We start from the raw sequence: 27,952 nt of genomic DNA, 5'->3' as shown, positions 1-27,952 counted from the left end.
AAAAATTTTTTGAATTTCTTGTGTCTCTTAGTATTGCTGGACGATCAGTCCGTTTGCAACTTCGGTGACTTTGCTCGACCATAGTAGTTAAAAATGCTTGGTAAACCTAAGTTGTGCACATCGTGCTATACGCTGACGGCATATAGTGGCCAAGACATTCCGTTCTTTTCTGCAACTATCCGAAATTTAACGGAGACAGTGACACAGTGTTTCCCTCCCGAAAAAGTGCTAGTATTTTTGGTCTACACCCTTTCGATTATTTTGGGTTTTACATACAGGACAACGTACTTTCTGTTTCTTTCTTTGATCCTCGGGACAGTATTGCTAAATTACGCGCAGAATTTTAGGATTTGTGTTCTAAGGGCTTAGGGAAAGTCAATAATTTTGTCGTTCATGTCACAATGAAGGACAATGCACAGCCACATGTTGATAGTTCTCGTCCTTTCCCAAAGCTCTTCAAAACCAGGTGGTTCAGGAACTTACTGCTTTGCAAGACAGTGGGGTTGTAGTACCCATTACTGTCAGTCAGTGTACGTCCCCTCTTGCTATCCGACAAAAGCTGTCCGGCAGACTCCGTCTGTTTTAAGAAAACTGTGAATCCTCAAAGAATTATTGACAGTTACCCTTTGCCCACCCGGAAGAATTGATGGATAAATTGGGTCTGATCATTACTTTTCCAAAACTGTTTTTCATGACGCTTACTTTGAAATCTCTCTGGATGGGCAGTCGCAAGAGATTTTTGTCATTAACATTCATCCGGACTTCTTCAAATTTTGGAGATTTTCGTGTGGTAGTGATTCCAAACCCAGCATATTTCAGCGCTTTCTGGACCAACTGACTACGAAAGTTCCTTTTTTCTCAAATTATTTACCTGACATTGTCGTCTCAGGTCGCACTCCTGAACATCATATTAGCTGTCTTCGCACTCCGTTTCAAGTTTTGTCCCAGCTGGTCGCAAATGTAACAGAGACAAATGTGTGTTTTTTCAGACAAAACTTGAGTACTTTGGACATGTCTTTAACAGTCAAGGTGTTCAACCACTGCAATCACAATTTGCTTGCTTCCCGTAACCTTCGAAATCCATGCAATGTGCAGGAATTGCAGTCTGTTTAGGGAGGATCTTGCATTACATTCAGTTTATTCAGAATGCTGCTTAAATAGCGGCTCCCTTGCACCACTTGCGCAGGAAGAATTTTCCTTTTGTTTGCTCGCAAGATTGTCAGTCTGCTTACCAGAAGCTGAAAGATCCTTTTCTTAGTTCATTTTGATCCAGTCAAACCTGCGGTCTTGGCTGTTGATGCTTTCTCTTACGTCATCAGTGCAGCTTTTCGCATGAATTTGATACTGTTGACAAGCTGAGAGACTTTGCTTCGAATTATTAGACAAAGCCCAGTGTAACTGTTCATGAATCGAAAAGGAGGCTCTCGCTGTTGCCTATAGTGTTACTAAGTTTCAACAGTATCTTTTTGGCAAAAAATAATTTGGCTTGGTTACTCCCCATAAAACTCTACAATTTTTGTTTAGCCCTTTTCAGTCAGTCCCAACTCGCATAGCACATAAGATACAACTGTGGGTTCTTCTTTTGTCAAATTACCTATATCATCTATATCTACATCTACATCCATACCCCGAAAGCCACCTGTCGGTGTGTGGCGGAGAGTACCTTGAGAACCTCTATCGGTTCTCTCTTCTATTCCAGTCTCGTATTGTTCGTGGAAAGAAGGATTGTCGGTATGCCTCTGTGTGGACTCTAATCTCTCTGATTTTATCCTCATGGTCTCATCGCGAGATATACGTAGGAGGGAGCAATATACTGTTTGACTCCTCGGTGAAGGTAAGTTCTCGAAACTTCAACAAAAGCCCGTACCGAGCTACTGAGCGTCTCTCCTGCAGAGTCTTCCACTGGAGTTTGTCTATCATCTCCGTGACGCTTTCGGGAGTACTAAATGATCCTGTAACGAAGCGCGCTGCTCTCCGTTGGATCTTCTCTATCTCTTCTATCAAACCTATCTGGTACGGATCCCACACTGCTGAGCAGTATTCAAGCACTGGGCGAACAAGCGTACTGTAACCTGATACAATCACATTGTCTATTTCTGAGCATGTCAACGCAGATGCTCTTTCCCGCCACACTGTTGGCCCAGATTCAACACTCGATGAGTCCTCTGCTTCTTGTAGCTACATTGATGCAGAAGACCACGGAAAACTGTCCAGATCACTACAGTGAACTCTGATTTGCAGATTATGTTGCACTACATCCGCACTGGTTGGCCGCTGATCCGTACCTCCAGTGGCCTCTGCCGCCACGATATAGGCTGGCCGGCGGCAGACACACAGTTCACTTGGACTTGGAGCCTCTTCACTACGACACCATCGTTTGCGTTTACTTTAGGGAGCCTCATCCATGTTGATATTGTGGTAGCTGTACTCTGTTTCTAGCTGAATTATTTATAATGGATCTTTGTACACTTGAACAAATACAAGTAAAGTAAATCTTCTGTTTGTTGTGTTAACTCGTTTTTGCTCCTGTGCTTTCCTACGACGACAGTTGCTGCACCACTCTGCAGCCCTTCTCTCCTTACCGCCGTGTACAAAGCCGTACACAAAACAGTGGAATGTAGTGGAAATAAATCAGGTGACAGTGAGGGAATTAGATTTCGAAATGAGACACTAAAGTAGTTGATGAGATTTGCTATTTAATCAGCAAAGTAGCTGACGATGGTCGAAGTGGACAGGATATAAAATACAGACCGCCAACAGCAAGGAAAGCGTCCTGAAAAAGAGACATTTATAATACCAAGTCTAAATGTGTTAGTAAATTTTTTTAAGGTACTTGTCTGGAGTGTAGCCTTCTACGGAAGTGAAACGTGGACAGTAAGAAGTTCAGGCAAAGAACAGATAAGAAACTTTCGGAATGAGATGCTAAAGAGGAATGTTTAAAATTAGATGGATAGAGAGAGCAACTAATGAGGAGGTACTGAATAGTATTGGGGAAAAAAGAAATTTGTGGGCCAACCTGACTAAATTAAGGGATCGGTTGATAGTATGCATCTGAGACCTAAAGTAGTTGTCAATTCAGTTTGGTAGTGGAAGGAATTGGGGGAGGCTGGCCTGTACGGTCGCAGGTTCGAATCCTTCCTCTGGCATGAATGTGTGTGATGTCCTTAGGTTAGTTAGGTTTAAGTAGTTCTACGTACTAGGGGACTGATGACCTCAGATGTTAAGTCCCATAGTGCTCAGAGCCATTTGAACCATTTGAACCAATTGAGGGAGACGGGTAAACACTGTAAAGGGAGAACAAGCGATGAGTACAATAACCAGGTTCAAATGGATGTAGGGTGCAATACTTATTCGGTGATGAAGAGCCTTGCACAGGAGAGACAGGTAAGGGGAGCTGCATGAAACCGATCTTCGGACTCAAGGCGACAACAACATTACCAGATCAAGGTGAACAATTACACGAAAATCAAAGGGTTAGAGAGAGAAACGGTAGAGCAGAATGGTTTTTCGAGATGGTACCGCCTTTAGGAAATGAATGAATTAATATTTAAAAAATGAAATTGTGGTGTCACCGCCAGACACCACACTTGCTAGTGGTAGCTTTAAATCGGCCGCGGTCCATTAGTATACGACGGACCAGCATGTCGCCACTGTCAGTGATCGCAGACCGAGCGCCACCACACGGCAGGTCTCGAGAGACTTACTAGCACTCGCCCCAGTTGTACGGACGACTTAGCTAGCGATGCAACACGGACGAAGCCTCGTTTATTTGCAGAGAAGATAGTTAGAATAGCCTTCAGCTAAGTCAATGGCTACGACCTAGCAAGGCGCCATAGCAATTGATAGTTATCGTATGAAGCATGTCTCATCAAGAACGATGTATACAAATGATGGATTAAAGTTAAGTATTTGAGCAGTTACGTACTTTTCTTTATAGCATTCATTACGTATCCTGTTTCAGACCTCACGCCATCCTGCGTGAGTTTAAGCGCGTGCCTTTCGGTTACCCGTCACTGTGAACTGGCTGTCTTGTCAGTCCACAACATTTTTGGCGACGACGATTTAACGGTCGTATTGCTACAATTTACTTGTCATGGCTTCGCCACAATCTCCAGATGTACTGTCCGAATTTTATCGCTTGCAGAATAAGCAGACGCAGGCGTTATTGGATGCCCTTGGACAGCTCATCCAGGGTCAACGTGCAATGCAGAACGATGCGGCAGCCCCCGCTCCACCGTTACTGCAGCCAACACACGCAGTTGCACCACCTTTTCGACCGTATGATGCGGCAATGGAAACCTGGACGGAGTGGTCACGCCAATTTGGATTTCATCTCGCCGCCTACGGAATTCAAGGTAACGAGCGGCAGCCTCATTTATTGGCGTGTGTAGGGGTGCAAACGTACCGTGTGATAGTGAAATTATTTCCCCGACGTGACGTAGCAACTCTGTCCTACGAAGAAATTTTGTCTGCATTAGATGCATATTTCAAGGAATCAGTCAATGTAGTTGCCAAACGGTATACTTTCTTTCGTACAAAACGTACGGCCGGTCAGACTAATTGGGAGTGGGTTGCAACTTTGCAAGGCGTTACAAGGGATTGTGCTTTTGAGTGTGAATGTGGACTCCCTTATTTAGATACTATGGTGCGTGATGCAATTGCACAGAACGTTTCTGATGTTCGCATAAGGGAGCAAATTTTGAAACTAATCAATCCCTCCCTTCAACAAGTGATAGACATATTGGATAGGCAAGACACACTTGACTTTGCTCGGGAATCATTTGAAACTCCGCCAGCTGTGTGTCACATTAACCGGCCCTCCGGGCGAGCTTCACGGAACTGTAAACAGCCCTCGCACACGTCCGCGCAGCCACGTGTCCCGCGCAAGCATGCAAATGCAGTGAAATCATGCCCGCGGTGTGCCACTAGACATTCGCGTGACAATTGCCCGTCACGCCAAGCTATTTGCTTTTTCTGTAATAGAAAAGGACATGTTCAGAGTGTTTGCCAGAAAATGCTCAGATCGGACACTCACAACGTTTCCAGGCCCTTTGCTTCGCGCCGGAATCGAACCAAGAATGCTCAGGCTCATGAACCTTCGCCCATGGAAATTCATGTAGTTAATTCCACTCCGCCCAGTGCCACTCCTTCTAACAGTGACTGTGTTCGTCCCACAAAAAGTGTGCGTCGACATCGACGGAAATCACGTCAAGTCGCGGGGGAGTCTGTACCAGTGTCTGTTCACGTTGCACGAGACAGTCGCTCTTGTCGTCAGCAGGATAATAAACTTTTTGTAGACTTGGACATTAATGGCAACGTAATACCATTCCAGCTCGATACCGGAGCTGCAGTTTCATTGATCAATAAAGTCACGCACAAACAACTGGGCACTCCTCCGTTGCGTGCCGCAAATGTTAAGCTAACTACATATTCAGGTCACACGATCCCTGTGTTAGGACAGTGCAGCCTTCTTGCAACATACAAGGGACAAACAAAACTTGTGTCATTTTACGTCCTTCGTTCTTCTTCTGCAGTGAACTTGTTTGGTTTAGATTTATTTCAGTTGTTTAACTTGTCTATAGTCAATCAGGTCCTATCAGTGAACCAGACTGTGCCTTCAGCCAGTGTTTCTCGTCTATGTGAAGAATTTGCAGACATTTTTGCACCGGGCCTTGGTTGCGCTAAGAACTATGAAGCACATTTGGAACTGAAAGTCAATGTGCAATCGAAATTTTTCCGAGCGCGCAATGTTCCCCATGCATTGCGTGATGAGGTCGCAAGAACTTTACACGATTTAGAATCACAAGGTGTCATTGAACGTGTGCAGGCTTCTCTCTGGGCCTCACCTTTAGTAATTTTGCCAAAACCTTCCGGAAAATTGAGACTTTGTGTGGACTTCAAGGCCACAGTGAATCCACAACTCGTGATTGCCACTTTTCCTTTACCCCGCCCGGAAGATCTTTTTGACAAACTGTGCCTGGGTACATATTTTTCTAAGTTGGACCTAGCCGATGCGTACTTGCAAATACTGGTGGACGAAGAAACCCAGCGCGTTTTGGTGGTTAACACGCATCTTGGGTTGTATCGCTTCAAAAGACTGCCATTCGGGTGTGCATCCGCCCCTGCAATGTTTCAGCAGTATCTACAGACTGTTTGTGCGTCAGTCCCTACTGCAGCAAACTATCTGGACGATATTGTGTTCTCCGGAAAGACAGAAGCCGAACATTTAGCCAACCTCCGCACATTATTTCAGCTCTTGCGACAAAATGGTCTTCGCTTGCGGAAGGACAAATGTGTGTTTTTTGCTTGTGACTTACCATATTTGGGGCATGTCATCAATGCCCAAGGCATACATCCGAGTCCAGAGCACCTCCGTGCCATACAAGACTTGCCTTCACCGCAGAATTTGCATCAGCTGCAGAGTGTGCTGGGTAAAATAAATTACTATAATCGCTTTCTGCGCAATGCCTCTTCCATTTCAGCTCCGCTTCATCGCTTACGCCGTAAAGGTGTTTCGTTCGTCTGGTCAACGGAATGCGAACGCGCCTTTCGCCAGTTGAAGTCGGCGTTGCTTTCACATACTTGCCTTACGCCATTCGATCCCCGGAAACCCCTTTTGTTGATGGTAGATGCATCGGATTTCGGGATCGGAGCTGTGCTTGCGCACAAAGATGGTTCGCATGATCGCCCTATTGCATTTGCGTCCAAATTGCTCTCGTCAGCGCAAAGAAATTATTCACAGATCGAGAAGGAAGCTTTGGCTCTCGTGTTTGGTGTTACAAAGTTTCATGATTTCTTGTATGGTCGTCACTTTACCATCATCACAGACCACAAACCTTTGACATCGCTTTTTCATCCGAACAAGCATGTACCTCCACGTACAGCGCAGAAATTCATTCGCTGGTCTATTTTCCTTTCGCAGTACCGCTACTATATCTTGTATCGGTCCACTGCTAAGCACGGAAACGCCGATGCGTTGTCCCGTTTGCCTGTTGCTGAGGATAAAGCATTCGATTCCTCCGAACTTGCTTGCATGTTCATTGATTCAGAAACCGATGACGTGGTCGAATCGTTTCCGATTGATTTTCGTCGTGTAGCTACAGCCACAGCTGCTGACCCTGTCCTTGCTACGGTTTTGAGTCTTGTTGCTACGCAGTGGCCCTTGTCAAAGTCACGGATAGAGGATCCGTTGGTTCGCCGATTTTTTGCTCACAAGGAGAGACTTTTTGTTCGACGTGGTGTTTTGTTGATGCGTTCTGATAATGATCAGTCCAGAGTCGTGGTCCCACATTCGTTACAGTCCTCTGTCTTAAAGCTTCTTCACCAAGGACATTGGGGTATTGTGCGAACGAAACAACTTGCTCGTCAGCACTGTACCTGGTTCGGAATCGATGCTGCGATTACGAATATGTGCTCTCCTTGCATGGCGTGTGCCGAACAACAATCCGCACCGCAGCGGAACTTCTTTGCATGGCCAAAAGCCACTTCCCCTTGGCAACGCTTGCACATAGATTTTGCTGGTCCATTCTGGAATGCTCGATGGTTGGTTGTGGTCTATTCTTTCAGTAATTTTCCTTTTGTTGTCCGGATGTCTTCCACGACGTCATCTGCCACCATCCAAGCGTCATCTGCTATGTTTTGCATAGAAGGTCTTCCACAGACTATTGTTTCCGGCAATGGCCCACAATTCATGTCCGCAGAATTTCAGTCATTCTGCAAGGCCAATGGTATTCAACATCTGACGTCCGCGCCGTTTTCGCCTCAGTCAAACGGTGCCGCTGAACGATTGGTCCGGACTTTCAAGTCACAGATGTTGAAGTTGAAAGAGTCGCATTCTCGGGAGGACGCGTTGTTGCTCTTTTTGTTATCGTCTCGCTCTCAGCCCCGAGATGGTCGCTCGCCGGCTGAGTTGCTCCACGGTCGTCCTCATCGAACCTTGATGTCTTTGCTGCATCCGCCGCATCAGGTTCCTGTGCAGCGGCAGACTCCTGTTTTTGCTCCAGGCGACGTTGTATTCTATCGCAACTATCGAGGTTCACGGCGTTGGCTCGCAGGGCGCATTCTTCGCTGCCTTGGCCGCGCGATGTATTTGGTTTTGGGGGCCTCTGGTGAGGTGCGTCGGCATCTCAATCTGCTGCGCCTCTGTCGTCGCACGGGTTCTGCCCCTCCCCGTCTGCTTTCAGCGACGGTGCCGTCCGGTCAGCGCCCTGGGGACCCATCTACTGGCTCGCCTCATCCCCAGGTGTTACCGACGCTGCTTTCCATTTTGCCACATGGCGACGCGCCGCCGCCGCCGCCTGTTCTCCTGCCGGCGCCAACCGCAGTGGACGCGTCGCTGCAGCCGCCAAGCGCCTCCCTGGGTCACGTGCCGCCGATAGCTTCCCGTGACCAGCAGTCCTCCGCCATGGACCTCTTGCCCGCTCCGGCCCCCATGGCGTCTTCTCGCGTCGGGTACCCCGACGCGATGGAGGTCGACCCTTCAGCCCCTCCTGTCTCTTTACGGGCGCATACACCGCATGTTGGCATGCACCCTGGACTAGGTTTTCAGGCGTTTCCTAGCTCCCGTCGGACCGAATGGCAGGGTGCGGGTGGCACAGCCTCGCCTGTTGTTAGGCTCCCCACCTCGTCGCATACGCCAACATGGGGTCCTCTCCACGGCGGGCGGAAGCCTTATAACACAACCGTCCGCCGATTTGCGGGGGAGGAATGCGGTGTCACCGCCAGACACCACACTTGCTAGGTGGTAGCTTTAAATCGGCCGCGGTCCGTTAGTATACGACGGACCCGCATGTCGCCACTGTCAGTGATCGCAGACCGAGCGCCACCACACGGCAGGTCTCGAGAGACTTACTAGCACTCACCCCAGTTGTACGGACGACTTAGCTAGCGATGAAACACTGACGAAGCCTCGTTTATTTGCAGAGAAGATAGTTAGAATAGCCTTCAGCTAAGTCAATGGCTACGACCTAGCAAGGCGCCATAGCAATTGATAGTTATCGTATGAAGCATGTCTCATCAAGAACGATGTATACAAATGATGAATTAAAGTTAAGTATTCGAGCAGCTACGTACTTTTCTTTATAGCATTCATTACGTATCCTGTTTCAGACCTCACGCCATCCTGCGTGAGTTTAAGCGCGTGCCTTTCGGTTACCCGTTACTGTGGACTGGCTGTCTTGTCAGTCCACAACAGAAATGAACAATTTAATACCTTTTGCTGCTGTTTCCCGCAGGAAAGATGCCACACATTAGGGTTAGCGCCTCAACGCTAGGCTTCATTGTCGACACCAACATAGTATGATAAGCTTCCCCAGTAACAGTGCCATTTATTAGCTCAGAAGTCCTGCTCACTGACAGAATGTCTTGCCCCAAACGATTGCCGAAAGATGAATGGTGAAGCCATAGCCAATATACTCTTCCGTAAAACAAGTGTCGTCGATCTTCCGTATGGTAGACAAATGAACGGAGCATAAAGCAACTCTCCGAGTGCAAAATTAATTGGAAGATTAACTGCCTTTTGTTATACATCCTATGGTTCCTGCGCTGACAGGAATTTGTGCCTAACCATGGAACCTGATGAAGACACTGGCACGTACCTTATCCAAGAGACGTCTGTCACTTCTTTCACGGGACACACGGCGACAGTCATGCACAGAATGTGATCTTGGTTATTTAACTAATAATTGCCGTGGTGCTCAATATGCAGCTAAAAAGAGTTAATCTTTTTGACAACACGAGTGGAGAGTTATGCACATGTCTAGGCACTTCAATCCGGAACCGCGCGCCTGCTACGCCCGCAGGTTCGAATCCTGCCTCGGGCATGAGTGTGTGTGATGTCCTTAGGTTAGTTAGGTTTAAGCAGTTTCTGAGTCTAGGGGGCTGATGACCTCAGATGTTAAGTCCCATAGTGCCTAGAGCCATTTGATTTTTTTTTATGCACATGTCTGTATCGAGTCGCGGCAGTCCGGCGGCACGGTACTTGAGGAAAATAACTGTTGCAGCCAGCGGTCAGAAGAGTTCGCAGCTTATTCGGTATGTCGTCGGCAGACAGTCAAATTAAAAGCGTCTCTGATTAAGTCTTATTCAGTTGCAGATAGAGAACATCTTTGCAAAGCAGTCGGGTTAGTTCACCTCTATTATACCCATATGGTTGTCCTGACCGTGTCATACTAACGACAACTTTTAGGCATAACAATATTCGTCTAGCAAGTCGAGGGTGATCCAATTTATTTCCGCTTAGCGAATAGATTAGCTCTTAACAGCTCTGGCGCCTGCTGAGCGGTTTGCTGTTTTAGTGACAGACGGTACTATTTATCTCCGAGTCGCCTACATCAGAAGAAATATGTAGTTTCACGTAGAGATTTAGGCTGTGCTCCTTCGGTTTTTCGTGATTTTCGAAAGATGTGACGTCATAGACAATGTAACGCCATTCAGTAAAATAAGGGTGTATGGGTGCTTCATTGGCGAAGTTGTTAGAGAGGTAAATGTATCATCTTTTGTTATGGGATTTGAGTCTTGTGAGTGTGCTAGATGTTAACTGCTTGTAAATAACGATTTATTAGTTTAGGAGGACAAAGAAAATTGTAGCTGCCAACTTATTCATAGTATTGTAAACATTTCTGTACTTCCCTTCGATTACTCGATGGGGAAGGCAAGAACAAACACTATCTTAACTAACTTCAGTATTTTAAATACCCCTCAGTTTAAGCGAAAACTCAACCTTAGGCTGATAATAGTTCCAAATTTTTTATGCCATAACCTTACGTCTTAAACATGGTTTGGAGTAATGATTTCTACACCTACACTGTTATGGTATAGTTATGGAGCCCAGAAAATTACCGCGTATGTTCCAGAGCGAAAGAGCACTGAAAACTAGTTTTCACAAAATCTGATTATTGAAACTGTACAGTCTTTTCCAACCATGTCATTGAAGCGTAGCCTTCATCCGTTTGGCTACGTGGGGATGAGCGACAACAGAGTTGGAGATTTTGGTTAGCGACTAAACCTGCCATACAATATGTAATTTCCAAGTGTGCAAATATTTTCTGCATTGTTATAGTGGATTCTTAGTGTAAACTAATTCCACGACAACGTGAACTTAGAATACGCGAAATTCTAGAGTTTGAGTTTGCTGCCACTAAAATAGCTGATTTTTTGCAGTATTTTCCTCCCTATTACTGTAGACCAAGTCGAATAACTTTTCTGAAAAGTATGACCATGATATTTAAGGGAAGACATTAACATATTTTGACTTCTGACTTATCATTTACCGACAGTTTTATCGTTTTAGTGAGTAAATTACTTACTTTACGCGTCTCTGTTATCAGGAAACGTCTTCATAAATAACCTTAGTTTTAATGTGATCAATGAATAACTGCAAATGTCAGGTAGTAACTTCAAAAATATTCGGTAGATATATAATGTACTAGTTACCTAGTTACTTGTTTTGAAGAACGATTTTCTAAAAATGACCACAAAGCATTAACTGCTTCCTCCAGGCACACCTATAGCAGTAGCTGAATGAATGAAATGATAATAATGATGATACTATGATGGTCAGTAAATGAAAACCGAATACCCATCACAAAGGACAATAGAATGGCTGCATTCAAAGGTAATGACCACACCCCTTAAGACATTTATTCCACTGGGAGACAAGACTTCCAATTCCCCAATTCCTGTTTCGTAGAAAGTGGTCAGCCGCTGACGGATCCACAGCCGTAGCCACTCATGATTTTCCTCGTCCAAATAAAAGCGACGTTTATGCACGTCAGTTCACCAAATGCGTAATAATCACCGTGTGAAAGATATGGGCTGTACGGAGTACGTCGCAGTGCTTCCAAACCAAACTGCTGAAACGTAGCCTTCGTCCAATTGGCAGTGTGGGGGCAAACGTTAACATGTAACAGGACAGCATTGTAACAGCCCAAGGGCAAATGGCAAAGCCAGCAGTAGAAACATCCCACATCTCCCCCCTCCCGCTCTCCCCCCCCCCCCTCTCCACAAAGAGATCCAACACAATTTCCGTTAAGATCATGACGACCTTCCTCTTCCACTGCAGGAGGCCTCTACTTGTGCAGTTCCTCGATCAAAAAATCAAAATCAATACGCAGCGCTTTGAACACACTTTTCAGAAACTGCGACGCGCCATAAAGTCAAAATGTCCAGGAATGCTGTCGGACAGAATTATCCTGTCGCTCATCCCCACGTAGCCAAACGGATGAAGGCTACGCTTCAATGACATGGTTGGAAAAGACTGTACAGCCCGGATCTTTCACCATGTGAGTTTCACTTCTTTGTCGACCTGAAGAAAGACATGCGTGGACATTGGTTTTAGTCGGAAGATGAAGTGCAAGAGTGGGTGTGGTTGTGTATCCGTCTGCGGCCAACGGCATTCTAAAAAACAGGAACTGATCGTCTCGTCTCCCAGTGGGATAAATGTCTTAATGTGTGTGGTGATTACTTTTGAATGGAACCATTCCATGGCCCCTTGTGGTGGATGTTCGGTTTTCATTTGACTGGCTCATAGAGTAATCGAATTATCCAGTGATATCATACTTCGCTACTGATTTTTTCGAACTAATAAGTTTGTCGAAGTAGTTAAAATTTTCCAATTGTCTTCGGATCGGAGCTATGATGGCGAGAAGCGTCTTTACCTCATGCAAACAGGAGACCGGCATAATTTCCGTATCAGAAGACTGCCGATAATGAACCATTAATAGGGAGTAGGTTTTACTTCACCACATCTAATACAGAAGCTCTTTTCATTGCTATTGTCAGAAATCCACCGCGATGGATTAGGGGCTAAAACTGTATATAAAATTACCTTATCGCTTATTTCAGTGTGATACGAAATATCACTGTATTCTGGGATTTGTGGAATTACCGCGTGTGCGTTAGCGCGAGAGCTGGAGAATGACGATGTTGTCGAACCAAAAATGAAGCAACTGGGCAGGCTGGAATGCACCTCCAGGGATTCAGGGAGTCAGAATTCACATACTATGTGGTGCATCTTCTATTAAAACAAAAACAAAATAACTTAGCAACTGTCGGCTTTAGTGGTCTGATGGATTGATACCAGTTTGGTGTGCGCCAGGTTCGATACCCACTTCTAGATAAAACGAAGTGAGAAAAATCGGACTGAGAAGTGATTCAGAATCCACATTAAATATGATATCCCTCACTAGCGACTGGGGTTCAATCACTTTAGGCTGGGCCACAAGAGAGCAGCAAGTTGCGGCAAATATGAACTCTGTCTCCAGTAAGCTTTCTTACACTAAAAATTTTATTTTATTTAATGGATCAATCGTCGTGTAATGTCACAGGGCACTTACTTCCTATTTTATTTCAACTTGAGACGTCACAAATTTTGGTGCCCCTTTGACATTCCAGTTTTGATCTCATCTTTCGCGGGATTTTATACTTTAGCGACAATACAATTCCATAATTTCGTTCTTTTCCCCAAGACTGCAAACACCTGTAGGATTCCAGGAAAGTCAAGTATTACTCGACCACGATATGCACCTACAGGTGAGGGTGCTTCGGTTGGCTTATCGCGAGTCAGCATGATACCATATGCATAACTGCTCTGAAAGCAATGACAGTGCGATGCTTTCTCTTTGGCCACCACTGAAATTGTTTACCGTAACGTCATCGCGTTCCAATAACACCCAGTATCTGGTTTGGGTTCCTGGCCCGCTACTAAGACATTCATCAGTTCATATCAGGCACTAGTATGTTAACATCTCGCTAGTTTTGAAAATGCAATTGTTATTAGACACCTCCTCATTCTAGATAACTGCGGTGGTAGGTACCAGGTTCGAGTACGTCGGGAAAAAAATTGTGTTGTTATTTCAGGTTCAAACATCTTGCTGCCGGTAAAAAAAAATCGAGGTATAACATCTGATTGCGCATCTGATTAGGTGCTGGGTTCTAGTACCTGTCCATCACAAAACTTTAAATCATGATATTTCAATTTTAAACACATGTACAAGTTGTTACGTGTGAATGATAGTAACTTAAATATTTTTCTTTGTTAGTTAAAAGGAGCAATAGGTATTTAATAGGATTCCAGTGAAGTAAAAAAATTTTTAGTTATTGATTTTAAGCTGAGACTTGCTAACTGGTACTAATGAATTCTTCGATATTTCATATCCCTCGTCAACAATGATCGTCGGTACCGTAATCGAGTCTCGGTCGCACGCGTAACATTTGCTTTTTTATCAAAGGCAATAGGCGATTGTTCCAGATTAGAAGCGGGCTTTCGTATTTCGTATTGCACAATGAAAGTACTAGCAATACGCTTTTGATGCTGCGGTTTCCATACAGAGCTTGCCACTGTTAATCGCGTTCTTTTTTTTACTGGTTCGTTTATTAAGCAGTTTATCCAAAAACGCTTTTCACGCGAACAGCATTTAGTAGGTGTATGGAAAACCTATTTGAGAGCTAAAATACTTCGAAGCATTATACAACGTTGGGAGTTCAGATATTCTTTCTCTTATTCACTACAATTTTAGTTCTGACTATGGATTCCTGAATTCTCAGATACTAAAGAAGATAGTAATGCTTTTGAAAAGTCACTCATTGCAATAAAGTTGAGTTTATAAGCATTAAGGGCTATCCCACCTGTAATAACGTTTTTCTTTAATTTTTGCAGTATCGTGGTATTAATTTTTGTGTGGACTGATAGCCATAAAGAGCAGTGGGCTTTTGTGGTCTCTTGTGGTAACCACTTTCTACAGTCAAACGCCTGTACCGCAAAGAGACTAGATGACCTGCAAGACTGCAACGTTGCATGGGCTGCGAGCAGATCAGGCGGAACGCAATTCAGGTCAGTAGTCACATTTGAGATATGACTTCTTGCAAGTTTTATGTATCTTTCAACAGTCAAACATCACTTAAAGAAAATAAGGATGATAACTTGATCGGCCTTACGCTATCAGATTTTAGTCAATGGTGTTGGATGAAGTCTGAGATGTACGGAAAAAAGGGGAATAACTGAGACGAACTACTGTGTCACATTACAGAGATTGCTGCTCTCGGTAGCGAATATGTAGACGTACTCAGACAAGCAACAAAACATGCTCTTCCAAGAGTGCACAAAATGTGCAAAATCTTACACACAATATAAATTAATTTTGCTCGAATTTTCGTAGAGATCTTCCATATTATACAAGCTGAGTGTAAGACAATGTAGAAGGGAAAATATTTAGTTTGAAGGTCCATAGAGCCATTGAGTCGAAAACGACTGCTGCTTAACCTAAACATTTTTATCAGTAATGACAAAATGCAGGCTGCCAGTGTTTTAATAATACAGACAGTTAGGTGCTGAAATATTTAATTTGTTTACAAACTATGTGAAATCCTACATATAACGAAACAGACGATAAATAACTTTATTTATTTTAGAGATGTGGACCCTACAATGGTCTTTAGAGATGTCGCAACTCTCTGTTGCCATCTTTGGTCGTCCTTTCTTCCTTCCTTTCTAATATTGTATTAATTAGTCTTTTCGTTATGTTGTGTGTGTTTTCAAGTCGGATATTTTCCTTAGATGACGATGTAGCTGATTACAGGAAAATGAATTCTATAAACCTTTTAGAGAGCCTTGGAACAATAGTTCTGATTGCTAAATATTGCAACCTTCAATAACCGTTGTTATTGTGCCGTGTACCGCAAGTCTCTAGAGGAACGGAAGGTTCCAAATGATTGGAAAAGAGCACAGGTAGTCCCAGTCTTCAAGAAGGGTCGTCGAGCAGATGTGCAAAACTATAGACCTATATCTCTAACGTCGATCTGTTGTAGAATTTTAGAACATGTTTTTTGCTCGCGTATCATGTCTTTTTGGAAACCCAGAATCTACTCTGTAGGAATCAACATGGATTCCGGAAACAGCGATCGTGTGAGACTCAACACGCTTTATTTGTTCATGAGACCCAGAAAATATTAGATACAGGCTCCCAAGTAGATGCTATTTGTCTTGACTTCCGGAAAGCGTTCGATACAGTTCCGCACTGTCGCCTGATAAACAAAGTAAGAGTCTACGGAATATCAGAACAGCTGTGTGCTTGGATGAAGAGTTTTTAGCAAACAGAACACAGCATGTTGTTATCAGTGGAGAGACGTCTACAGACGTTAAAGTAACCTCTGGCGTGCCACAGGGGAGTGTTATGGGACCATTACTTTTCACAATATATATAAATGACCTAGTAGATAGTGTCGGAAGTTCCATGCGGCTTTTCGCGGATGATGCTGTAGTATACAGAGAAGTTGCAGCATTAGAAAATTGCAGCAAAATGCAGGAAGATCTGCAGCGGATAGGCACTTGGTGCAGGGAGTGGCAACTGACCCTTAACATAGACAAATGTAATGTATTGCGAATACATAGAAATAAGGATCCTTTATTGTATGATTATATGATAGCGGAACAAACACTGGTAGCAGTTACTTCTGTAAAATATCTGGGAGTATGCGTGCGGAATGATTTGAAGTGAAATGATCATATAAAATTAATTGTTAGTAAGACGGGTACCAGGTTGAGATCCTTTGGGAGAGTCCTTAGAAAATGTAGTCCATCAACAAAGGAGGTGGCTTACACTCGTTCGACCTATACTTGAGTATTGCTCATCAATGTGGGATCCGTGTCAGATCGGGTTGACGGAGGGGATAGAGAAGATCCAAAGAAGAGCGGCGCGTTTCGTCACAGGGTTATTTGGTAAGTGTGATAGCTTTACGGAGATGTTTAGCAAACTCAAGTGGCAGATTCTACAAGAGAGGCGCTCTGTATCGCGGTGTAGCTTGCTGTCCAGGTTTCTAAAGGGTGCGTTTCTGGATGATATATCGAATATATTGCTCCACCCTACTTATACCTCCAGAGGAGATCACGAATGTAAAATTAGAGAGATTCGAGCGCGCACGGAGGCTTTCCGGCAGTCGTTCTTCCCTCGAACCATACGTGACTGGAACAGGAAAGGGAGGTAATGACAGTGGCACGTAAAGTGCCCTCTGCCACACACCGTTGGGTGGCTTGCGGAGTATAAATGTAGATGTAGATGTAGATGAACCTGTAGTAAGCCTGAAACATTTGCAATAAAAGCCATAATTGTCAATCAATGTCGTTGAATATATTTGTCTAATGATACATTATCTTTATCGCCCCTAAACTAGTGCTAGAGTACAATTTAGATGAAGAATTATTTGGGAGTGAACGGTGATTTACATCAAGAGAAAGTCTTATTAATTGCTTCTAGACTGTCTATTTGCTTGTTTACATGTTTGCTTAGCGTAGTATTTCGGCTAAATGTGTTTTCTGGAGTTACAAACCTGGTCATGTTAAATTAAAATCATCGATCACTTAGGCTTAACTCCTAATAACAACTGTTAGTTTATCACATTTAGACTTGGGGAAATTGCTGTGGTGCTTAACAAGCATCATCGATGTCAAAAATAATTAATTTAAGGCTCTTTTGAGGGCTACATTGTAATTGTCTCTGGCCGGTATAATACTAAGCTCTATTTGGGGGAAAGGAGGAGAGATGTCTTATGCATTTTTTTTGAAAAATGGTTCAGTTCACTCGGATACTTTTGAGTATAGCCCAGACGGGACTATTTCGCTGTTTCGTTTTAATGGCAGATAAAATTCTAATCTATTACTGGACGAGAAGGGAGGCAGACGGTATATCATGCAGCATGTGTTTACATAAATAATGCATATCTTTGAACTTGCAGCCCTTTTAAGCATGATTTTAATAATACACTCTGACTGGTTGTAAAGGGGAGAGAGAGTGGGTGTGGATATATAATGCATTATTGAGCTAAAATCCCGATTGTCTATTTCATATTTAACAGTCTGCTGTGTTTGGTTGTAGATAGGGGGAGGGAAGGAGCACGGGGTTTTTAATTCCCTACTAACACAACTGGACTATTTCCACCATCTTGGATTTTTTATTGATTATTTCAGTTAAAACCTTGCACTTTTGAGGGTCATTTAAGTAAAAAGTGCACCAGGACATACGTAGGCCTACTACGTATTTCAAAACACAGTCCAGGAAAAGGTACAGGAAAGAAATTACTGGAAGTCAGCGCCAGAGAGAGCTTCTGGCTTGGACCTAACGCTCTTTGATAGCGATCAGCATCTGAAAAGTGATTTCATCCGACGCTTTCTATTGCCTACAAGCAAAGAATGCATAGTGGGCAGGTTGTCAGCAGATCACATTCCATGATCTCTGTTGAAACGACAGTCCTAGGTGACACATGAGTCACAATGAATTACAAGAAATTATTAACGTCAAAAATTCTAAATAACAATCCGAATGTCTATGTGAGTTGCATATATTATGACGCTACATCGATAGTCGAAAAAACGGTAGGCAGCGAACGTTACCATTGCAAGTTACATGAGATCAAATCAGTGCCGATGAAGAAAGCCAAAATAGTCTTTAACAACACACAATGAAACAGAGCTCCAAATCAAAGTCCAGGTCTAGAAAACCTATTTAAATGTTCCGTTCGTGAATTAGTGTAGGAAAGGTTTTAACGATGAGATAAGAACTACCGACCTACGTGCAGCGCAGTGTTTGTTTTGCTCAGCAGGCTAATGGCCATCCCTGTGTGAGGTATTTGCCACGACCCCTGTGTTGGCAGCAACCGAAAGTGGAACTATCTGCCAAATTGTGTGGTTGTCACTCGCCGGGCGTCTCCATATCGCTGGAGCGCAGGGATAATAGAGAAAACAATTAAGGAAGGTTTCGATATGGCATGTAGGAACATCGCATGTCAGGTCCTACAAGAAATCAAGTTACCAAAGTAGCGATTCGGAGGATTGTAAAATTTTGTTAACATGATATAATAAATTAAAAGAAAAATAAAAGGTAATAATTTATTTTGCCAGCCTAGGTGCCATGAAGTTTTTTGAGGTTTCCTAGAACAGTGCTTGTCTGTACGTCTATATTGCCTGCAACATACGTGAGTTTATTTCTAGGAAGAAGTTGTCAATCAGGTTGTGTGTCAGCAGGCCATATTGCTATTTTTAACACATAAGTGACAAATTAACATATTTGTTTATGGAGTTTTACTGGATTACATGAATTTATTTTTATTCATATTAAAGTGCGTCGGCCATCGTAACTCGTGGTGAAATATTGTCCTTGTTGACAGCCACGGACAATATACAGTCGTATCCAGACTTACAATACTAAAATACTATACAGCTCTCTTTGCGTAGATTAACTTGTTCCGTTAATCTCTGTCCAAGCGTAGATCAGATATGCCTGAGCTAAGGTACAGCGAGTTTGTTACAGAAACAACATTTTCTGATGGTTTTTGTAGCAACTAAAGGCAGTGCTGCTGCGTTTTTTTCTCTGCATCTCCGTTCTGCCGGCTCGCGAGATGTAGACGTTCCAAGATCAATGCCTCTGAATGTACAATGCACTCCGTTTCCATATTCTAGCCGCGCTTGCTGAGGTCTGTATGCATATCCGCTTTACTAACTTACAGTGCAACCGTTTCTCATTCTTTGCCAACCTCTGATACAGTATTTGCTTAACGAATAAACGTGTTTGTTGTCTACTCCAGTCTCTAGCAAATAATCCAGCTGCTGCTGTTGCTGTTCCTCGTGCTAGACTTGAGTCTTTGTTCTCTCACTGCGTTACTGCATTTTCGCATGTGGCTTGCGGGCCTTGCTTCCGTTTTCATATACATACACATCTTTTTTCCTTCAGTGTGTAAAGTTTTTGGAAAATTTCACCTATGTTGAGATCTACGCTAATGTTCAATACTCGCGATAGACTCAACATGCTGACACATATTGTGACGGATCAAAAATACCTCATGAAAAGACATATTGTGTCGTTACCACGCGCTGGGTGCCTGGTCGATTACGTGAAACGAAAGAAAAATACGTTAGACGTCTCCCATTGCCTGTCAAGCGCATGTCCTTATAAGAAAGTATCGTCTGTTTTGGGCTCTTTTTGCCTAGTTTTGAAAACATATGCTGCGCATCAGCCCGACACAGAGGGTTGGTGTTAATCTGTTGCTGGTGGTGAGCAGTGAAAGACGCGAGTAGCACGGGCTCGTAGTTGTCATTGTGTGGTTTAACCAGTAGTCACTCCCTGAAATCAAGTGACAGCACGTTAAATTTTTTTATTTATGATTTTCAAGACCAGTTTCATCCATGAAGGTCATGTTTCAATGTTTATGTTACAAATATTGAAAAAAATTACGATGGTATAAGTTACATGAAAAAGAATGTGAAAACAAACATCAACAAGACAGCCTAGTAACATAAATAATGTTGTATAGCACCTAGTAGACAATTTAAAAAGTCAGCAAATACGGGATGTAACTAAATTCCCTTTGCATACTTTGAGGACACGTTGAGGACATGTTACACAAAAACAAGAAAAAAAAAGACTAGTGAACATGGGCTCCAAAATGTGTAACTGGAGAGCGATAAGCACGTGTTCAGTATAGACACTGTGAAATACATCTCTTCCACTGCAAGTTCTTTGCTTTCCATATTTTGGGAATAGATGGTATGGGTGGAAACAAGAAAAAAATGACCAGAAAACATTGGCTGTAAAATGAATACCTTAACAGCTATGAATACTTTTTTTTTAATGGAAGAGATATGTTACACATTAGCAAAGATGAGCAAGTGCTCATAACTCACAAGTATGCACTTTAGAACCCAAGTTTACTAGATATTTTTTCTTGTTTTAGTCCATACTATCTCCTCCCAAAATACTGAAAGCAAAGAGCTTGCAGTAGAACATATGTATTTCACAATGCCGAAGAGAAACAAGTACTCACACCTCTTAAGGTATGCATTTTAGAGTCCATGCTTACTATGTATACATATTTTTTTATTTTAGTGTAAGGAACTTGTCCTCAAAGACTGTAAAGAGAATTTAGTTACACCCTACACAAGCGTTTACATGCCTATCGTCGCTGGAGTACATAAACAAATTGGTGAGACATCTGAATACGCTGTGCTTAAATAGGGGAGGGGCTTGTAATCAGTCTGATGACGTACAGGGAATAATATAAATGGCAAGAGAAAGTTTGTTTTGTAAATATTCAACAAAATTTAGGCTCCAAAACTTCTGCCGGATTTTGAGTTCTTTCCTGCAAGAAGGGAATATGTGCCAGATCAGTTACTAACGAAATTTGTATTCGCAAAATGCCTCTCAGTGCCCCTACGATTCGAAGAAAAATGAGGGCACATAATAAGAAGTTTGCCTCATATGTTCGCATACATATTCATACATCCTCGCCTGTAATATCCCAGCTGATATATGGTGTGTTTTCCCTAAACACTCCAGGACAAGAAAACTTAGTAAGCAGTTTTACTTCTTGCGGTCAAGATTGACAATTGTGCAGAATGACAAAACAAAAGCGTTCGGGGCAGAATGACAAAACAAAAGCGTTCGGGGCAGGCATCTGCTCTAAAATTCCTTCTAGGGGATGACTGAAACCCTCTAATATTTATGTCAGAATTTTAATATTGTGCTTTTGTTTCAAGGAGCTGAAGGAAGAACAAGTGAATTCACTGTCATATTCTGCATCAAAAAATTTGGTTTTGCCCTGTAGCCAACCTAATTTTTTTGAAATCATGTTAATAAAACTCATTACTTTATTGTATTTTGTAAAAGGCTGTATTTAATATACCAAAAGAATCACTTATTTTAGAGCCGGCCGAAGTGGCCGTGCGGTTAAAGGCGCTGCAGTCTGGAACCGCAAGACCGCTACGGTCGCAGGTTCGAATCCTGCCTCGGGCATGGATGTTTGTGATGTCCTTAGGTTAGTTAGGTTTAACTAGTTCTAAGTTCTAGGGGACTAATGACCTAAGCAGTTGAGTCCCATAGTGCTCAGAGCCATTTGAACTTATTTTAGATAAACAACTCGCAACCTTTCTACACGCGGTAAAATAGGAAAGACTTCGTCCCACCGTATTTATGCTAACATAGTCGAAGAAAGGATCCTTTAAACATCTCTGCAATTGTTTTTAGTAATAGTTATAATGAGAACTTGTAGACGGCTTGTGCACTAGAAATTCATTATTGTTCACAGACTGAAATAGCGTATTATCATGACAATTTTTATTAGTAGTGTATATTTTGGAAATAAATATGTCTGTGATGTTACCGACGGAGAATGGTAACCCCACAGTCGTCCTCCCCAGACCGATGTACTTAAGCAAGATGAACCAGTTATTGGGCAGCTCTGCGTATCACGTTCCAAACAAGGACCACTGGAGCAAAATGTAATGAAGAACCATCGAGCTTCTCAAGAATAGCATGATTTCCAATATTGTGCCCAAGAGGCACTCGTTCCTCGCAGGCTATACGGATTGTCTAAGACTAAATAAGAATAGCATGCCACTTCGAACAATTGTTAGTAATATTAGGGCTCCAACATACAATTTAGTACAAAATGTGTCAGCTCAGCTCAGCTCTTCGGTAGATAAATATGAGCAGCACATCCGCAACTCAGACGAATTCGTTCGGCGGCTCAAGAATGTACGACTTTCACCATCAGATATCCTTTGACACAGTCTCACCTTTCACTAGAGTGCCACTGCAGGAATCATTGTTGCTCATTAGCGGGAAGCTGGAAGAGGAACTTGTTGATTTGTTTAAGCACTTGCTCACCTGGACTTACTTTTTTATTCAGTGATCAATACTTTGAAGAATTTGGTGGTGACGTAATATGCCACTCATTGTGGCTAAACTTTATATGGAAAATTTTTAGGAGAGAGCACTGCAGTCAGCAGAGTTAAAACGTACGTGCTTTTGGCGATATTTAGATGCACCTCTGGATGCATTTTTACAGCATCTAAATTCTCTTCATTCGAACATCAAGTTTACGATGGAGATGGAGCAAAACAGCGAACTGCCGATGCTGGACGTTTGAATGTGGATAAAAGAGAATCGCAGCTTGGGTGACGCTGTGTACCGTAAACCTACACACACAGACCTATACTTTCAGGCTATCACCATCCCGCAGGACGAAGTGGCGTGCTTAGGACGTTGATCCACAGAGCACGATCCATGGATTCAGACAGGTTATCCGATGAGGTGCACCACCTCCAGACCGTATTGTTACAAAATTGGTGTTCCGAACGGAAGATTCACCGTGCCTTACATCCGCCACGTGTTAGACAAAATGAGGAGCTTGCAAGACAATGTTGGTTTGAGAAGGCCTGGTGTCTCTATGATACGCTGTAGCTGTGGGAAGTCATAGATTGGACAAACCTATCGCACGTGGAAGACAGATGCCTTAAGTATCGACGATTCACACGGCTGAATCAGCCAGAAAAATCTGCAGTGTTCAAGCATAGTCTTAGTACGGGCACAATATGGACAACAAGAATAACAAAATTCTCTCGCCAACTCTTCATACTGGGACAGCTTTATTAAACAAAGGGGTGGAAATTCGCAGCGCCACATTTCTGCTAAACAGAGACACAGGATACCAACTTAGCATGGCATGGGATCTAGCGATGACCATGTTAAAAACACAGCGATCACAAAGGGGAACTACAAGTCATACAAAGAATGACGCTTCGGTAGCTACATAGATATTCGCATGACAACGGCGAGGAAGGGCACACGCAAGCGCGGACACATACATCAGCATGTGGATGTCGACAGAGATTGCTTGGGGGCCGACTGCAGCGATCAGTGTTACTGACAGGCTTTGTGTTTGCGCCGGAGATGCTGGCTGATTTCCGACAGTTGGTTTCTGTCTCTCCCTCTGCCGATCGCGAAATATTCACTATTCATAGAATGTGGCAAGTGCAGACTTGCACATTTTCTTCTTAGACTGACATAAATAGTAGGATTAGGGATAGCTCACCAGTATGTTCGCCGCACCTGAAGATGTCGGTCAGCAGCGCCGATGAAATATTGTGGAATTTCAGAATGACAACCGAAGTCTTATTCGAGATCCGTTTCTGCAACTACGAGTAGTCCGTTTGGAAAGCCTCAAACAACACAAATGTGTCTATAGCTCATTAGAGATTTAAAAGCGCTCAAAATGTTACACAGAGTACCCCACAACGAACAGAGGAGTTCTCAGTTGTTTTAGAACGTTAATCCTTCAGCATTAATGATTTACCTTTGGGGGTCATTATTTGGTTTAGAAAATAACTAAAAAATATCCCAAATTTTTAAAATACAGTTAAATGTCCCTTTTAAAATAACACCTACATGTTTTCGCATTCACATTTCCCACTGGGCTACATATTTCAAACAACAACTATTGATAGGTATCTAGAAAATTAACTGAGAAACGAATAATGGAAAAATTATGTAAAGTTTTAGGCAGTACTGTAGGAATTTTGACACATACGGAGAACTCATACGCGCCTTAAAAGTGATGAGTCGCATTCAGCATTTTCAGACCTTTATTTATGAACATCAACAACAGGCCATAAAAACATCGATACTGATATAACACTCTTTCAGCAGAATAACAGCCCTCTATCGAAATTTACCACTCATCCGATCTACTACATTCAACAAGTTATAGTCGGAGGAAACGAAATGTTCAATTATGAAAGCAACTTCCTGCTTTCCTTTTTATTATGTGTAGAGACTGACAAGAATCAAATCAAAATTGCTATCAATCTGTTCCAGAATTCCCCTGCAGTACACAGAATACTACATGGCCAAACAAATGCGTATCTAGCTGTGTGGCTCTAAGTGATATCGTCACGATGACGTTATCACCATATACTGCAGCACAAGTAACTAGGTTCAAAAATTAAAACCGTTTCCTGCAATTCGCAACTATAAAAAATTTCAAAGCTGAAACGTTTTTGACTTATATTCATTAACACTTAGGCAAATAATACCGAAATTGAGACATAAATGCACATCTGAAAACGACGCACTACGAAGGGACGGAAAGAGCTTCACAAAGTGAGGAAGTTAGTAACGAGTAGGTCCAACTCTCGCCCTTATGCAAGCAGCTACTCTTGGCTTGGCATTGGTTGGTAAATTTGTTGGATGTTCTCCTGAGGTTTATAACGCCACAAATTATGTCCAACTGGCAAGTTAGATCCTCAAAATCCCGAGATGACTGGAGGGCTCTGCCCGTAATGCTTCAAATGTTCTCAGTTGGGAAGTGATCCGGTGACTTTTCTGGACAAGGAAGGGTTTGACAAGCACGAAGTCAAGCAGTAGAAACTCTCGCCGTGTGCGCGTGGGTATAATATCGCTGAAATGTAAGCCCAGGATGGCTTGCCATGAAGGGCAACGAAAGGGGGCGTAGAATATCGTCGACTTCCCACTGTGCTGTAAGGGTACCGCGGACGACAACCAAAGGTGTCCTTCTATGAAAAGAAATGGCACCCCAGACCATCACTCCTGGCTGTCGGGCCGTATGGCAAGCGGTTGGTATTCCACCGCTGTCCGGGGCGTCTCCAGACACATCTTAGGCCTGGAATCTCATTGCCTGGAATAGAATAGTTTTCATTGATGAGTACCTCTTCGAACTCAGCCCTGATGACCTGCGATGACGTGTGTGGAGATATTCCAGACTGCGGTGGGATACAAGCTGATTGCCTCCCATCATATGTTCCTACAACCAGCCAAGACTGATAGTCTAGGGTGCCACTTATTCTCATAGCAGAACCCCTTCGCTTATCATCCTTACAGTACAGAGGTAAGTCCACGGTATTCTACAGCCCCTATTGTTGCCCTTCATGGCTCTCCATCCTGGGCTTACATTTCAGGAAGGTAATTCAAACCCCCACATGGTGAGTGTTTTTACTGCTTGCCTTCGTGCTTGTTAAACCGTATCTCGGCCAGAAGGGTCACTGGATCTCTCCCCGATTGAGATCGTTTCAAGAATTATTGGAAGGGACCTCCAACCAGCTCGGGATTTTGACGATGTAATGCGCTAATTGGACAGAATTTTGCACGATATCGTTCAGGAGGACATCCAACAACTCTGTCAAAAGCATCAATCAGTCCCAAGCCGTAACCGCTCGTATGAGGGCCAGAGGTGGACCAATGGGTTATTGACTTCCTCACTTTCTGAAGCACTTTCTCTTGAATTTTTCTGGAGTTGTAATCATTTGTTTGTCTGTACATGTGCTTAACATCTACTGATTTCCGTCTCTTTCGGATGATTCCTTCTTGGTGCGATTTTTTGGTCTTAAAGTGTAAATCAAATGTATACTTATGGCACATGTTCCGCATAAAAAGACCATAAACGCATCTGAGTGTACTACTTTTCAAAGCAAGGCACGTGGTACGAAGTGAAAATAATAAACTATTTTTTGCTCAATGCAATAATGACAAAATACTTATGTAATGGTGATGGTCGAGAAGATAATGCATTTGTTACTTGCAAAATAGAAGTGCACCCTAGAGTCACTCTGTTATCGCAGTTGATTTCATACGGGCTCTTCTTTCGTCTTTCATAAAGAAGCGATCACTCGTCACAGTGATATAAAAAGATTTCTTTAGCAAACCAGTGATAGAATCATTCACGTTGAGTGCAATTCGGGCTTCGGTGCTGATAACAACATGTACTGTAAGTTTCGTTCTATGAAACCCTACGAGTGTTCTATGTGACTGAGCTGCTAAGCGTCCAGGCAACTGACGATGAGGAACGTACGAGCTGTATTCATCTAACCATAGCTCTTTCGAAAGTGCATAATTGCAAAAATGCGTTGTCGTCGTGAAATATGCCATCACCGTTCGCGATAAGCGGAACATTGGCCGACGAACCTTGTCTGCAAGCAGGTCATAACCTATCATCAGTTCCTCTACGGCCACCAAAAGTGCAGCTATTTAAATATGTCCTACACCACACGTCAGCCGTCAACAATCTACGCTGTGGAGACATTCACGATGGATCCATAGTCCAATGCGATTCCCTCCAAACAGGAACATGTACATTTATGAAACTGAGAAATAGCCTTGCAAGGTGGGAACAACTTTCCATATTCCAGGTTTCAACCATCAAGATGACATGTCCGTTGTAAGAGGCGTATCTGAAACAAACTGCACGGAACTGTGTAATGAACACTTCTAATCGGTTCTGTGTGTCTCTGCACGTGTGCGTTGAATGCACGAGAAATAGGTAGTACGGCGACATAATGAGGAAGAGTGGGAGTGGAGATGAGTGGAGAATGTAGAGAAAGGCAGAGATAGCGAGAGAGAGAGAGAGAGAGAGAGAGAGAGAGAGAGAGAGAGAGAGAAATAGAGAGAGAGAGAGCTAGAGAGGAGAGCACAGATTAGTGGTTCTAATGTAAAGGCTACATTTAAGCTTGAGCAATGAAAGGCACATTGTAGTTTGGAGACACTATTGGTTGCAAAGAAAGTGATTGCTAAATTTTTAGTAACATAGTTAAAGTGGTACCACTGTTCTCATTTTTATCGGGTATATAAGCTATACATCAGCTGTATTCGGCATTTTAGGCAAATAAGATAGCAATAAATGAGTCCTCGTAAAGAGAGTTGTGATACAGCGACAGTAATATTGGTGACCTGTAGTATAACAAATCCAGTGGATAGTGCAGTGCCAGTAGAGTAGCTTTGAGCATACTGTAATGGTATGGCTATATATTGGTTGTTCAGATTATGGATAATCTAATTTTATCATAAATAGAAGAAACATGAATAGAGCGATTGATACACATAGCAATCACGATTAGGTCTTACATCAAATTTCACAATAAAAGTGGTCATTGGAAAAGCAAAATTGGGGCTGTCGAAGGATGACAAACGGTAGTAGCGGCAGGTTGTTATAGAAATTACCCCGGTATTTGCCTAAACTGATTTAGGCGATTACAGAATTCATAATTGAGTGTATGCGAATTCTTTAAGTTTACTAATGCACTCTTAATAATTTGTTTTCCCTAAGAATAACTTTGTGTCGCTGAACTACGAAGTGGAACTCTTTCAATTGTGCACCACTTCGGTGAATTGCGTGTCCC

This window comes from Schistocerca serialis, chromosome 3 (assembly GCF_023864345.2).
Source record: "Schistocerca serialis cubense isolate TAMUIC-IGC-003099 chromosome 3, iqSchSeri2.2, whole genome shotgun sequence".
Lineage (NCBI taxonomy): Eukaryota > Metazoa > Arthropoda > Insecta > Orthoptera > Acrididae > Schistocerca > Schistocerca serialis.
The sequence above is the reverse complement of the archived record's forward strand: the minus strand, read 5'-3'. Positions refer to the sequence as shown.